The sequence below is a fragment of the Sturnira hondurensis genome, unplaced genomic scaffold (assembly GCF_014824575.4).
Source record: "Sturnira hondurensis isolate 20B ecotype Veracruz unplaced genomic scaffold, ASM1482457v3 Scaffold0013931, whole genome shotgun sequence".
In the NCBI taxonomy this organism is placed as follows: Eukaryota; Metazoa; Chordata; class Mammalia; order Chiroptera; family Phyllostomidae; genus Sturnira; species Sturnira hondurensis.
Window position 1 is genome coordinate 502,321 of NW_028086562.1, and position 15,385 is coordinate 517,705.

The following is a 15,385-nucleotide window of genomic DNA, read 5'->3' on the forward strand; positions in this document are numbered from 1 at the left end:
CAGCGCAGAGGAGCAGGGCCTGGGAGGGTCCCAGAGGCAGCGGTCGCCGTGGGCCCTCCACCCTGCATCCCCTCGCTGGGCCCCCTCGGTCCTCTGGGCTTTCCCGTCCATCTCAAGGCGCCCACCACAGTTCTCCATGGAGATACGTAACAGGCATCTCAGACGTACCCAGTCCAAAACCAAAACCCTCGATTCCCTCCCCCAGCTCTGCTCCTTGCTCGATTAATTACCAAGGAAAAACTCGGGTGGCACAAAGGAGCCCACAGAGATTTGGGGTATGAGCACTACTGGCTTCTACAGGGGCGCCCCTCCGTTCGGAAGGTGGCCGGTTCTCTGCCGCACAGGTAGGCTGGCGCTTCCTCGGACGTCTGCTTGAAGAGGTCCAGTGGCCGTTTCCCATCGTGAAGCCTGAACTTCCCGCCTCGTTCTCCGGGTCCCCGCCACACCCCCCCTTCCTTCTGTCCACTTGGACTTCCTTCTCTCCCCAGTTTGCACAACCTGCTCTCCTGACCCCAGACCCAGGCCCGTCCTCCAACATGTTCCGCTCACCCCGGGGCTGCAGGCTCCCCCAGGCTGCAGGCTCTCCAGGGAGATGTCCCAGTCCTACCAATTCTCGAGGCCTGGCCTTCGCTCTAGTGTCTCCTCCCAGCTGCTTGTACCCATGGCTTACTCTCCTTGACGATGCTTCATTTCTATTGGTCTTTAGTCCCCAAGCAAGTCTGTCGGTCCCCACGATGCTTAGCCCGTACCTGGTGCTCAGTCCATACTCCCCACTTGTTAACTGATAGGGACAGAATGGCAGCATCCAAAGCTGCTTTTTCTGGATTCAGAAGACCGCACCTCCTCCGCCCGGGCAGCCTCGCCCTCGCCCTCGCCCTCACTCGCCCTCACTGCTGTGAGGGTGCCCCGGTGGCCCAGGCTGGGAGACCCCATGGGCCACCTTCCCATCTCTTTGGCCTAAATGGCTCCTTTGCCACGGGGTGGCCGAAATAAGCCCTAGGGAACAAAGACAGGGCTCTGCTTTCTGTTCTCGAAGACAAGGGTTCTCCCACTTTGGTGGGACTAAGGTCCAACTGGGGAGCTTCTAGAAAGGGTTGTCGCTGTTCCCACCAGAGATTCTGATTATGTCTGGGGTGGCAAGGTGACCAAACATCCCAGTGCTTCTGGGCGGATGGCACTGTGGCCACACCTCGGGGAGCTGAGCTCCTGTGAGATCGGATGGGCTCGGAAACGGGACACCCCTCGGTTCCAGAACTTCTTTTCACCGGTGGTGCCCTCTGTCTTCCTAGCTTCAGATGAAATTGGTGGACTGTTTCCCTTCGGGTTTCCCTCAGAAATCATCAAACGCTTGAGCCGGTCTGAACAAGCCCCTCCGGGCCCACGGGCCGCCCCTCGGGCCAGGCCTCAGCAGCGCCTTTCAGCAGCCGATGGGCCCTGAGATCCCAGCCCGACGGGGGCTTGGTTTTCTCAGTGCAGATTCCCGGCAACTACGGGTTGAAAATGTGTGAAAATGTGGCCCCCACTCCAGCCCTCGGCGGGGCGCAGGGCCGTTTTCCCTGAGAGGAAGGGTTAGGGTTAGATCGCAGTTCCCAGTGGCCCGAGGTTATGCAGTAGCGCTCGAGAGAAAGGAACGTTTAGCTGTTGGCCTTGATTCTAGACCTAGAAGCTCGCAGGGGGAAAAGGCCCACATTTCCACAGGGTGTGTGTGTGCAAAGGAGGATCCCGGAAGGACACGCCTGGACCACGAGAGTGTCTCCCCTGGGTCATGGTGTCGGGGACAGGTGACAGCGACCTTCGACTTCCGCCACTGCCGCATTCTTGTGAGGGTGGCTGACATTTGACAACGATCAGGTGCCACTTTTGTAATAAAAATGGGTCCGAGAGCAGCCACGCCCACCCAGTCTCTGGAAATATAATATTCAGCACCAGCACCCCATGTTCTAAGCAGCAAGGCCCAGCGGCGAACTCTGTCCCCACGGGTCACTGCTCTCACAGGTCGCTGGGATGTTCTGAAACACAGGGTCCCACGTCTCAGGACTACGGAAGGGTCTTTGAAGTGACCATGGGCTTGGAAGGATCCTCCGAAAGAGTTCTCGTTGTCCAGGAAGGGACTGGCTCTCTGATGGATACGGCAGTGGACCTGAAGGCTTTCTGGTGACTCTGGGCTCTTACTTGAATTTTTGCACAATTTCAGCACTGTCCCCCGACATCTGATTTTCCCAGCATCAGTTCGGTGCCTTTTGAACTTGACCAGCACAGAACTTGCAGGTCCCTTGCACCCCTCGCTGCAGCCTGTGTCCACAACCAGACTTCAGATGCAAAGGGCTTTGTGTTCACTCCCACTGGGCTGACAAGGGGCGATGGGCACCCCCCACCCCCCAAATCTCCACTCTGCCCTCCCACTGGGACTTCTCTCTGTCAGTGAGCCACTCGCTCGCTATTAATTAAACGGCTTTGTTTTGTCCTTCGATGGGCCGGCCTCTGCAAGTGCATCCAACCCCCCTCACTTCCCGCTTCACGGGGCCCCAACATTGCAGTTGCCAACCGACAGGCACCTCATTGTTCCCCGACCTTGAACCGGGACTGTGATTCTGTTTCTTGGACGCTCCCTCCGGAGCTCCCTGATCCCCTCTCTGATGAAAACAGTCGCTCCTGCTGAGCGGGGTTCTGCTGAGGGTCCCACACAGCCCACGATGTTCTCTTTCTTCAAGAGATTTTCACCCCATTTAACTTGTTTTCCTGCGAGGCTCAGCAGGTCAGACTCACCTGTGCGGCAGGCCCCTGGACGGCAGCGGCCGCCTCCTCAAAGGCGACTCAACTCCTCACCCCAGGGCCCAGGGTTCGGAAGCAGTGGCCGTGACCTCCAGCAGCCCCTCCCACCAGCTGTGGGATGTCGATGCAGTGCACTTGGTGCGGGGACAGCCCTGGGCCCCCACCGCCTCCTGGAAGTCTGCTTCCTCGGAGAAGCACCCCAGGAGAAGTTCGTGACGCCGTTCGCTGCTCTTGTCCAGATGGAAAATGACTCCAGGGCCTGGGGAGAGGCAGCCTCTGCGGGCGGGGGACGCTGGCGCACTCGCCGAGCACACGTCAAGCACACGGAGGTGAGGTCAGCTCTCAGGGCGGGATGGCCGAGGGGAGTCTTCATTATGGAAGTGGCTGGAATCGTTGCCTTCACTAATTCTAGAGGTGTCATTAGCCTGCAGACACTGTCGGTTATAGACGGATTCTCTCTTGGACAACAGATAGCATTCGGGGTGTGGGGTGAAAAACTGAGAAAACACTTCTCATCCTGAGACGATGAGGGGACCAGTTCTCCCTCCACCACAGTCCACGGCCTCGGTCGCTGTGTGTGCTGGGCCTTCTCCAGGTGTGCCGGGCGGGGAACACACCGAGGCCTGTCCCAGGGGCCCTCCCAGATGACCGGCTCCTCTGGCAGCCTGGGGACTGCCGGAGAGACCTGTGGTCCCCCCGACTGAGCCCTCCGTGGGAGGGGGGCCCCCATTCCGAAGGCAGCGTTGTGGACATCCTCGCCACTTGACACAGTGAAGACTCCTGCGCCCAGTGAGAGAGTCCGAGCCCCGCCGCGGCCCCTAACACCGTTCCAGGCCGTCTGTCCCCTGTCCCTGCCTGTCTTCCTGGGTCAGTGGGGAGCTCCTTGAACTCAGGAGTGCCCCTCGCACACCTCTGTGTCCTGAGGCTCAGACCAGTACCTGGCACCTTGAGAGGGAGTCAGTGGCTTTGAGGCAGCTTAACTGCTTTGCTTTTTGTCCCCATGTCCTTGCTGCAGGTGACCGGTTCTGGGGGAGGACAGGGCTTCCGGCCACCCTTGCCACGCTCGGCCAGCGTCGTGGCATCTTTGCTCCCTCTCCCTGTTCTGCCACCTCGATTCCATCTGCCCCGTGTGGCCAGCTTCCTATGGACACTGCGACATTCTAACGTCAGATCTTTCCGGAAAGGGTCAGTGCTGGGGAACGTCCGCTCTGGAAGTAAAGCAACCAAATCCTGATGCAATTCAAGTCGACTCCCCTCCTCGCTTCCCCCCCGCCCCCCGCCCCCAGGCTGACTCCTGTCATTGAACTTCACACCTTCCACCAGAGGCACCATTCCTCGGTGAGAACCGCGGGGATGAGATTTCATCTGCTAGTCTCGTCTGAATTCCAACACCGGCCGAGTAAACACAGCCCAGCTCTGTCTGTCCTTTTCTATAAACAAACTTGTAAACGTCCTTCATCCTCAGGAGGGTCACGTTGCCAGCCCGACACAGACTTTCCGACTCACTTTGAAGCCCCGTCGCTGCCAACTTTCCAGTTTAAAATGAGGGAAACATCATAAAAGGCTTCATTTCCTCTGCCTTGTGGAGGTGGACGGAATAGAGGGCCAGTTGGGAGCTATGAACAAAACAAGTTCATAAAAATTCCAAATCAAGCGGCACCTCTGACGTTAGCCAGACTGAAAGGCAAGGTTGCCAACCCTGCGTGGGTCGCTGTGAGGACGGTGCCCCGGGCACAGGCCCCGGGCAGGGGACACCCGGGGACATGTGCTCTCAGGAGAGGACACCTCGTGGGACAGAGTAACAGAGCCTCCAAACCTGGTGACAGACAGCTGGATGCTGGCAGGGGCGGCCCTCAGGACACACCACCCCCAAGTGGGCCGCAGGGACATGTCATCCGAAAAACAGCCAGTGTGGCGGGAGGCTTTCTCCAAAGCCCCTCACCTGCACGGACACAGGTCCTGTGAGAGCGGCTCGGGGGCCATCAGTCCCCCCCAGGAGCTTCATGACCAGGGGCAGGTGGACTCTCATCACCGGAGAGGAGGCCAGAGCCGACCCACACCCAGACGGACGCTGCCGCTGACTATCATTCCCTGCCCCGCTTCTCCTAAAGGCCCATCTGTCTCCCTGAAAACCACTTGCTCCCCCTGCCCCGCAAAGGTGGGCTGTCAGCTGTCGCGCCTTCCCTCCTCTGGGGGCTGCCGGTGTCCGCTGGTGCCCTGTGCACACACAATATCATCCGTGGTGAAGGTGTGCGCCCTTTCTCCGGCTGATCTGTCGGCGGTCCGTTTATTGCAGAGAGTTGCTCTTGAACCCGGGAGGGAAGGGGGAGTGCCGCCTCCCCCACGTTAGCCCCGTGGGGTCCCCTCAGCTACGTTTTCTGAACACCACCCTTCTAATTTAATTACACATGGTCTGTATTATGCCATGCGAGGCATGACAGCCTGTATTTGGTCAGCCTTCTAGAAATGTTCTAGGCAGTCTAGTCTGCAACAGTCAAGGTGCAAACCACAGCAGAGGTATGCAGTGAGGGGCCAGAGAGGGGGCCCTGGGGGAGGCCCCACATGGCCGAGTGGGGCGCTGCCCTGGGCGCGCAGGAGCCGGTGCCCCGAGGGCCTGCACAGGGGTTACCCGCCAACGTGACGTCACTTCTTACCTGTCTGGGATCAGGTGTCATCAGGCGCTGCCTACTGCTTCCTCAAGTGCAGAACCTCCCTCCCCAGGGCCCGACCACAGGCACAGATCTCAGACAGACGAACCTCTGGGCACGGGGTTCGGTGTCCATGCGGAGTCCTGGAGAACACGCCTCAGGCCTGTGGCCCAGGGGGCGCCCTGTCCGTGCGCAGCGCCCTCCAGACCCAGGCAGAGCCGGAGCCCAGTGAGGAGCGGAGCCCCGCGTTGCCTGATTCAAGTACACGGGGGCGACCCACGGGTTTCTGACCAGCAGCCCCAGCGCGGAGACGGGGTCTCACATGGAAATATTTTAGCTCATGACCTATCACAAAAAATCCACAACACCAAAGCAACTAAATTTTACATTATCTGAAGGAAAAAAAATACAGTCTCCCTACTCTACCTTAAACAGAAAAATATTTTAAAGTTTTAAAGTAAATATGTCAATATATCAAATGCACTAATTAATTAATGGTGAAACTTTGAATAACACAATAACTCAAATATATATGATGCATTATATATACATATAATACATATATTAAATATTGATTACTGGATACTATATACCCTTTTCAAGTATATTTAGGACATTAGTAAAAGTTGACCAACTATTGGGCTATAGAGAGATCTCTATAGCCCTGGCTGGTGTAGCTCAGTGGACCAAACAGTTGTCGGTTCAATTCCCAGTCAGGGCACATGCCTGGGTTGTGGGACAGGTCCCCAGTTGGGGGCGCAGGAGAGGCAACCGCACATTGATGTTTCTCTCCCTCTCATTCTCTCTCCCTTTCCCTCTCTCTAAAAATAAATAAATAAAATATTTTAAAAAAGAAATCTCTGTAAAATGCATGCAATTTATATAATATAGACCATATTCTCTGACAATAGGGTAAGTGATTGAGAAGATTTTTTTAGAGATTTTGTTTATTTATTTTTAGAGAGAAGGAAAGGGGGGAGAAGGAGCAGGAGAGAGACACCCATCAGTTGCCTCTAGTGTGCGCCCTGACCAGGGATGAAAACCTGGGGCCGAGGCGCGCACCCTGACCAGGACTTGAAACGGGACATTTTGCTTTGTGGGACAATGCCCAACCAACTGAGCCATACCAGTCAGGGCAGAAGTGATCTTTAAGATAGGCTTTAAAAAAAAGGCAAACTTTCACAATTCAAACAATATACAAGGAGAAAAAAACTAGAAATTACTAAATATTTAGAATAAGCTATGAAAACGCTACAACTCAAAGCTTTCTACAGTTCAGGCAACACTAACAGGTAAGTCTCTTGTCTTAATTGCATGTGTCAGAAGGAAAGAATCATTGAAAGTCTAATAGAGGGAAACACATGACTTATAAGAGTTAGTGAAGAAAAAGGAGAGAGGTACCAATAACAGTATTAAGAATCAAAAGGCTTGTCCTGACTGGTGTGGCTCAGTGGGTTGGGCGAGGTTCTGCAAAGTGAAGGGTCGCCGGTTCAATTCCTGGTCAGGGCATGTGCCCAGGCTGTGGGTCGATCCAAGGTCAGAGCACGCGTGAGAGGCAACCATCTGATGTTTCTCTCTCACATCAATGTTTCTCTCTCTCTCTTTCTCCCTCCCTTCCCCTCTCTCTAAAAATAAATGAACAAAACTTTAAAGACTCAAAGGCCCGTAATTGCACACAAAATATAAAAAAACAGGTCATATTATGAATAGACATTTGCTAGAAAATTTAAATGTTACATCAACAGACAGGCTGACGGTGACCAGAGGGAAGTGGGGAGGGAATTTCAGGGGAAGAGGGGAAGGCTTTGCAGGAACAAGTATAAAGGACACATGGACAACAAATGGGGGTGGGGGGTGGAAATGGGAGGGAGGTGGGGAGCACTGGGGGGGGGTGGGCTGGGATGGGAGTAAACGGCAGAAAACTGTACTTGAACAACAATTAGAATTTTAAAATAAAAATAAATAAATAAATGTTGCATAAGTGGGCAATCCTTTGGAAGAACGTGAATTCATTAAAAAACTCAAGAAGGTGGAGAACGTAGGAGTCTGCTGGTAGTAATCACTGAGACTGCTGGAAGTGGTGGTCACAGAGGACGTAGCCCGTGCCTCCGCCCCACCCAAGGCACAGGCTCCAAGGTCAAGTTTCACCACGCTCAGGGGAAGTGACTGCCGTTTCATAGAAACCGTTCTAGGGGGTAACGGCCGGGGAAACTACCCACCTCGGTCTCACGGCTGAAGCTCGATACTAAAATCGGGCAAAAAGGACATTTCAGAAGAAAATTAGAGGCTAGTTTTAGAAATGAACTTGCAAAAACCCTACATAAAATAAATTGACATGATTTATTGAAAATGTCCAAGAAATACAAGGATTTCTTTTTAAAATAGTCAAGTGAGACACAACTCACATACCATAAAATTCACCCATTGGAAGTGGACAATTCAGTTTTAGCATTTTCCCCAGGCGGTACCATGATCCCCATGAACTCCAACACGCTTTCACCGCTCCGAAAAAACACCCCACTCCCACCAGCATCGCTCCCCATCCGCTCTTCCCCCGGCAGCCCCTTGTCTACACCATGTCTCCGTGGATTTGCCCACTCTGGACATTTCACAGCAATGGAATCCCATCATATGTGGCCTTTCGTGACTGGCCTCTTTCTCTTGCATGGTGTTCCCAAGAATCACCCATGTTGTGGCATGTTGTGGCATGTTGCAGCATGTGTCAGGAGTTCCCTCCTTCTTACAGATGGATGATAGTCCATTGAACGGTGAACTTACTTAGTATGTCCAGCAGTTTGTGGATGTTTATTTTAATCCCACTTCCAGCTACAATGGATCACGCTAGTTTTTGTGGGGACATAAAAAGTATGCAATGTCTGTGCCCTAGTGTTTGTGGGGACACACATTTTCAATCCTTTTGCTTTGATGTCGAAGTGTGAAATCGCTGGGCCATACGCTAACTCTTCATTAAACTCCCGAGGAATGGCCAGTTGCTGTTTTGCACTCTCACTGACTACGCGTGAGGTTTCCAGTTTCTCCATGTTTTCACCTGTTTTCTTCCATTAAAAAAGTTATAGCCATCCTAGTAGGTGAGGGGCTAGTACCACATTGTTCTTGTTTTGTATCGATTTGCACTTTCCTAATGATGCATGATAGCGTGTTTCTGCGTGCCTACTGACCATGTGCACATCTTCTTTGGAGAAATATTCATCCAAGTCCTTTGCCCATTTTCAAATGGACTTCGTCTTGCTGTTTTGACTGTGCTAGATTTCGGAGTGTGGGCCCTTCCTGGATGCAGGCTTTTCTCCCATTCTATTGGTTGTCCTTTCACTTTTTTTTTTTTTTAGATTTTATTTATGTATCTTTAGAGGGGAAGGGAAGGAGAGAGGGAGAGAAATATCAATGTATGGTTGCCTCTAGGGCGTCCCCTTCTGGGAACTGGCCTGCAACCCAGGCATGTGCCCTGACTGGGAATCGAACTGATATCCTCTGGTTTGCAGGCCTGCACTCAATCCACTGAGCTACACCAGCCAGGGCTCCTTTCAGTTTTTTATAAAGTTTTCTGATGCACACAAGTTTTTTTAAAGATTTTATTTATTTATTTTCAGAGAGAGACATATCGGTGGCTTGCCTCTCAGACACGCCCCAACCTGGGAACCCACAACCCAGGCACGTACCTGGGCCAGGAATTGAACCAGTGACCCTTTGTTGCTTTACAGAAGGGCATCCAACCAACTGAGCCACACCAGTCAGTAGGTCTTCGGTCAATTTTGAGCTGATTTTTGTAAATGATGTGAGGTGAGGGTCTGGTCAGCACTCGCCATTTGTTGAACATATGGTTCTCTCCCCATGGAATTGTCTCGTCACCCTTGCTGCAAACCAACTGACCATAGGTGTGCATTTTTCTTTTTAGACTCTCAAGTCCATTCCAGTGGTCTGTCTGTCTGTCCTTCCTTCCCCAGTACCACGCTGTCTTGATCACTGCAGCTTGGCAACAGGCTTTGAAACCGAGAGGTGAACATCCTGTCTTGGTTCCTGCTTTTCAAGATTGTTTTGGTTATTCTGGGGCTTTTGAAATTCCATGCAGATGTCAGGGGAGGGTTCTCTCGCAAAAAAGGCAGTGAGAGTGTCTGTAGGCAGGCGTCGTGTTGGATTCTGCTCTATACCCAGAGAAAAGACGCTTCAAGAGTGAAAGCAGAACAAAGACACTTAAGGACAAATGAAAGCCTGAGGTGATGTCACACAAGCAGGTTGGCTTGAAGGAAAGTTCTAGAGGGAATTCTTTAAGTAGAAGGGCAATTACTCTGGAGGGACTCACAGAGACCCAGGAAGGACTGGAGAGCAACAGATGAAGTTAGAGAGGTGGGTAACTCTAAATGAATATTGATTATACGAAATACACAATGGTACATTATTAGGAGTTCAATAGGTGGAAATACCGAAATATAGAGAGAATTAAGACATGACGAGGTGAGGAGAGGGTGAGCACAGTTGAAGTGTTGGGAGGTCCCCACACTGCTCATCTCCCTGGTTTCTGGAGCTGGAGCCTGAAGTCAACAGGCTGGAGGGGACAGCCAGATGGGGAACCCGTGGGGACGGACAGGATGCCGTGTTGGTCTCTCACTACCTACAAGACTGCAATTTTTTTATCCTCACCTTAGGACATTTTCTCATCCCTTTCAGAGAGAGAGAGGAAGGAAGGGAGAGAGAGAAACACCGATGTGAGAGAAAAACATTGATTGGTTTGCCCTCTACCCGGGATGGAACCCCCAACCTGGGTATGTGCCCTGACATCCCTGTGACCCTTCAGTCAATGGGATGATGCTCTAAACCAAGCCGCCCCAGCCAGGGCCAGACTCCAGTTCCGATGCTGGGATGTCTGGCAGAAGAACCCGGAGTCCTCTGACAAGGAGCTAAAAGTGTGACTGTCCCAGGCACTGGAGAGGCTGAAGACGGAAACCTGGCGCCCGAAGCCTACAAGGCGGGCCAGCACGTGAACGGCAAGGTACGTCGGCTGCAGCAGCCGCCCCGGTGCCCCGCTGAGGGCTTCTGAATGGGAAGGAACCAGGACCGATGGTCGGCTCCTGCCTCCGGCGTCTGGCTCGGGACATCGCCCGTGACCCACCCTACTCCACGCAGCACAGGGAAGCAAGTTCTGGCGTGGCCGAGTGGGCTGAGTGGGCAGGGTGGGCTTCAGGTCAAGAACGGTTCCAGATGCAGAGAAACATTTCCTCACCAAAAAAGGACATTCCATCAGGAATACAAAAAATGCTAAATTTTTACAGAGTCATTGATACCACGGTCTCACAATGGATGGGCAAAAAGGGGCAGAATTACAAGGAGAAGTAAACAAACTCACATTTACAGTAGGAGACTTCAACTCCTCCCAAAATCTAATAGAACAGGAAGATAACGTCATCATTGAGGATATAGAAGATTTTACTGATATAATTAGCAAATTTGATTTGATTGATTATAGGTCGACAAAAATGGGCTTTACCTTAAAAACCAGTCTTAAGACATTCTGAAGGATTCAATTATACAGAATGTGTTCTCTGAAAATAGTAAAATGAAGCTAGAAATTAACCGCAAGAGATAAATAGAAAATCCCTCCCAAGTTTGGCAAGTAAATAATATGCTTGTAATAACTTCAGTGGAAGAAGAAAGCTTACTAAAAACAGAGCAGAAACTATTTTCAACAAAATGTAAGGAATATACCACATATTAAAACGTACAGAATGTAGTCGCAAGAGACAGAACTCACAGTCTGCACAGTGAAAAAAACCACTATAAGTCTAAACATCAGTGATCTAAATATTCAACTAAAAAATTAGGAAAAGAGTGGAGAATTAAGCCCAAGGAAAGTAGAAGGAGAGGAGTAATCAATATAAGAGCCGACACTGATAAAGCAGAAAACAAAAGTGAGAAAGAATCGGCAAAGCTCAAGCCTGGGAAGAGTTATCCCAGGAGAGAGTGTCCAAGTAACCAGGGTCCGAAGGGAAACGGAAGGCATCCCTACAGTTCCTACGGACGTCAAAAAGATGATAAAATAGCCCTGACTGGCGTGGCTCAGGTGTCTGGGCATCACTCACAGAACCAAGGGGCTCAGGTTTAATTCCGTCCGGGTACATACCTGGGCTGCGGGCTCATCCCTGGGCGGGGATTCGAATGACAGGCAACTGATCCAGGTCTCTCTCACACTGATGTTTCTCACTCTCTCCCTCTCTCTCTGAAAAGAAACAAATAAAATCTGTTAAAAGGTAAAATACATATAACTGTATGCTAATACACTAGAAAGTTATGATAAACATTCCTGGAAGAATATAACATACTAAATATATATTTAGACATATGGCTATTAAAGAAATTGGATTCATAATTTTAATCTTCCCATGAAAAGCTCCAGGACCAGACGCCTTTATCAGTGAATTCTGTGGAACTTGTAGAGGAAAAGAAATACCGATAGAAAATGAAAGAACATTTCCCAACTCAGTCTTACAGTTATTTTTTATAAAATCCCAAATTGAAACCAGTTTCAGTGATTATATGTAAAATTAATGTATTGTGACCAGGGTAGATTTATTTCAGAAATTCAGGGTTTGTTTGCTGTTCAAATTTACTACCTTATCAGAATAAGAAAAATCATGATTCTCTCAATATATGCAGAAAAATTATTTGACAGAATTTACTACCCATTCATGATGAACATTTTCAGCAAATTACTAACAGGAGGAAACATCCTTAATATTATAAAGGGTGTGTACAAAAACCCTGTAGCAAGTACTGGGGGTCCTAGCCAGTTCAGTAAATTGAGGGGGAAAAAGATATGAAGATTCAAAAGCACGGAACAGATAGTCATTACTCACAGACTTTGTGATTGGCTGGCTAGAAAAAAAATTTACATATACTGATGAAACTATTAGAATTAATAAGTGAATTTAGCAAGGTTGCTGAGTATAAGGCCAATGTAAAAAAATCAATGAATTTTGATATTCTGGTAACAATTAGAAAATGAAATTTAAAAACAGAATTCCACGTAGAATAGTTTCAAAGAACCTCAGAAACACAGGAATCAATCTAACAAAAGACGGTCAAGAGCTCTACATAGCAAACTATAGGACATTATTGGGATTAATTTTAAAATGTTTATTAAGTACTTAAGTTTGTAAAGGTGTCGGTTCTGCCCAAATTGATCCATGGATTCAAAGTAATCCCAAAACAAATACAGATCTCAGCAGGAGTGTGTGTGTGTGTTTAAGTTTAAAGTCTATCAAATACAAGACTCTAAGAATATCCAAGACAGTCCTGGCGGAGGTTGGAGGCCCAGTTCCATCCGATAGCAGGACGTCATGCCGTCTCAGGGTGTTGCTCCTGGCCCCGGGCGAGCTGCCTTTCGGGCCTTTTTGCCCCGGCCTTCGTTGTGGGGGGCGGGGGGCGTGCGGGAACGTGCGGGAGCATCTCTTCATAGGGGCTGCCAGCCACTTGCTTTTTTATTTTGTAAATCGTGTGTTCATACCTTCAGCCCATTCTTCTACGAGGATGTTGTCCATTCTATTTTTAGAAGTTCCTTTTTTTTTAAACATGGTTTCAGGGTTTTTTTTAAAGATTTTATTTATTTATTTTTAGAGAGGAAAGGAAGAAGAGAAGGAAAGAAATATCAATGTATGGTTGCTTCTTGTGAGTCCCCTGCTGGGAACTGGCCTGCAACCCAGGCACGTGCCCTGACTGGGAATCGAACTGCGATTGTGTGGTTTGCAGGCCCACGCTCAATTCACTGAGCTACACCAGCCAGGGCCTATTTTTAGAAGTTCCTTACATGTAAGATATTAAGTTGGACCATACGAAATTCCTACTTTATTAGGTCAAAAATGATCAAAACACCAGCAACCTCAGATGGCTGGGCCCAATGTACCAATTGGTTTAGTCGGCAAACAAGCGTTAATGTTTCCCCCACTCTTATATTTGCGTTTTTAGTTAGCTGACGGTGCTGTTGGCGATGCACGTACTATATTTTTACATAAACACATTAACCAGTTCTTTTCCTTATCGCTTCTGGGATTTGAGTCATACTTAGGAACGTTTCTTGGCTATATAACTCCGAAGTTACAAAGGAATTTCCCCATGTTTTCTTCATTTTACATCAAAATCTGTGATCCATTTGGAACATATTCTGGTGTGATCTAGGAATAGGCTCAGTTATGTATTTGTATATGCCTTTCGGGTACCTCAATTTCACATTACACTTCTCTACTGATCTGAGATGCTACCTTCATCAGTCCTTACTTGGGTCTGTCTCTGGGCTTTCTGGTTTTTGATTTGTCTGTCTACATGTGCGCAGACTGGTGCCACGCTGTTTGAATCATGTGTGCTTTAGCGTGTGCTTCACTCCCTGGGTGTGCTAGTCACCCCCCACCCCCCCAACACTGCACGTCTTGGGGGGGTGCGGATTATCCCAGTTATTCTTTGCTTGTTTATCCTTCTAACTGATCTTTAAAATTAACATGTCCCACTCTAGAAACAAGCATGATGACATTCTCATTGGGACTGTGCTAGAAATTAATTTAGGAGGGAGTGATTTTTCTGTTTCTCCTCCAGGGTTTTTTAAAAGATTTTATTTATTTTTTAGAGAGAGGGGAAGGGAGGGAGGAAGAGAAGCATTGATGTGGAGAGAAACAATGATCAGTTGCCCGCCGTGTGCCCACAACCCAGGCACGTGCCCTGACAGGGAACGGAACTGGTGACCTTTTTGGTTTGCAGGCCGGTGCTCAACCCACTGAGACACACCAGCCAGGGCTCCAGTCAGTTTTGACACGTTACGTTTTGTTCAGAAAGTTACCAATTTAATGTCAGTATTCACCTTCATTGGCATAAAGTGTGTATGATATTGTTGTACTCTAGTTTACATTTCTTGAGTTAATAGTTCTGTCCTTTCTTTATTCCTAGTATTATTTTTTCCTTATCTCTTCTCCCTCCCCAAGCAATCTTTCTAGATGGCTGTCACTTTTCTTTGAGTTTGAAAGGACAAGCCTTGTCCTCTCCGGTGTGTCTGTCTTCTGCTTCGTGTTGGGAGTTTAACACGTTCATCCTCATCTTCCCTTTTTGCCGATATAGGTGTTAATGTAAATTATCATTTTCCTCCGCATTTTAGCCATCCCGGACATTTCGGTGCTTTGTATTTCCATCATCGTTACTTCCAAGACGTCCTGCAATCCCCTTTNCATAAAGTGTGTATGATATTGTTGTACTCTAGTTTACATTTCTTGAGTTAATAGTTCTGTCCTTTCTTTATTCCTAGTATTATTTTTTCCTTATCTCTTCTCCCTCCCCAAGCAATCTTTCCAGATGGCTGTCACTTTTCTTTGAGTTTGAAAAGATAAACCTTGTCCTCTCCGGTGTGTCTGTTGCGATATAGGTATTAATGTAAGTTATCATTTTCCTCCGCATTTTAGCCATCCCGGACATTTCGGTGCTTTGTATTTCCATCATCGTTACTTCCAAGACGTCCTGCAATCCCCTTTTATATTTCTTCATTCACTTGAGTTATTAGAAGTTTTTAAATCTCCAGGTGAAAGGTCTTCATTTTTTGTGATTCATTTCTAGTTTGATTGTTATGGCCATTTCACAGATGAGGCTTGGAGAGTTTATGGGACTTGCCCAAGGTCGCACACTGGGTAAGGGTGGGGCTGCACTGGAAACTCCAAGTGTACGTCCACTGTCCTCCCCGGCCTCTGGGTCACATGCAGACACGTGATTTACTTGTGACCAGCACCACACCGGCAGGCATTCTGATGAGATGGCGAGGCTTCGTTGATAAAACTGTAATGGGATGTGGAAATTTCATTTCCGTGGGTAAGAAATTAAAACGTTAGAAGTAACAAGTGGGGTGACTTCTTGAAATGAACTCAGGTTACTCTTGATCTGGGTTCTCTCAGAAGCAGAGCCCGAGGCAGGCCGGTGTGAAGGCG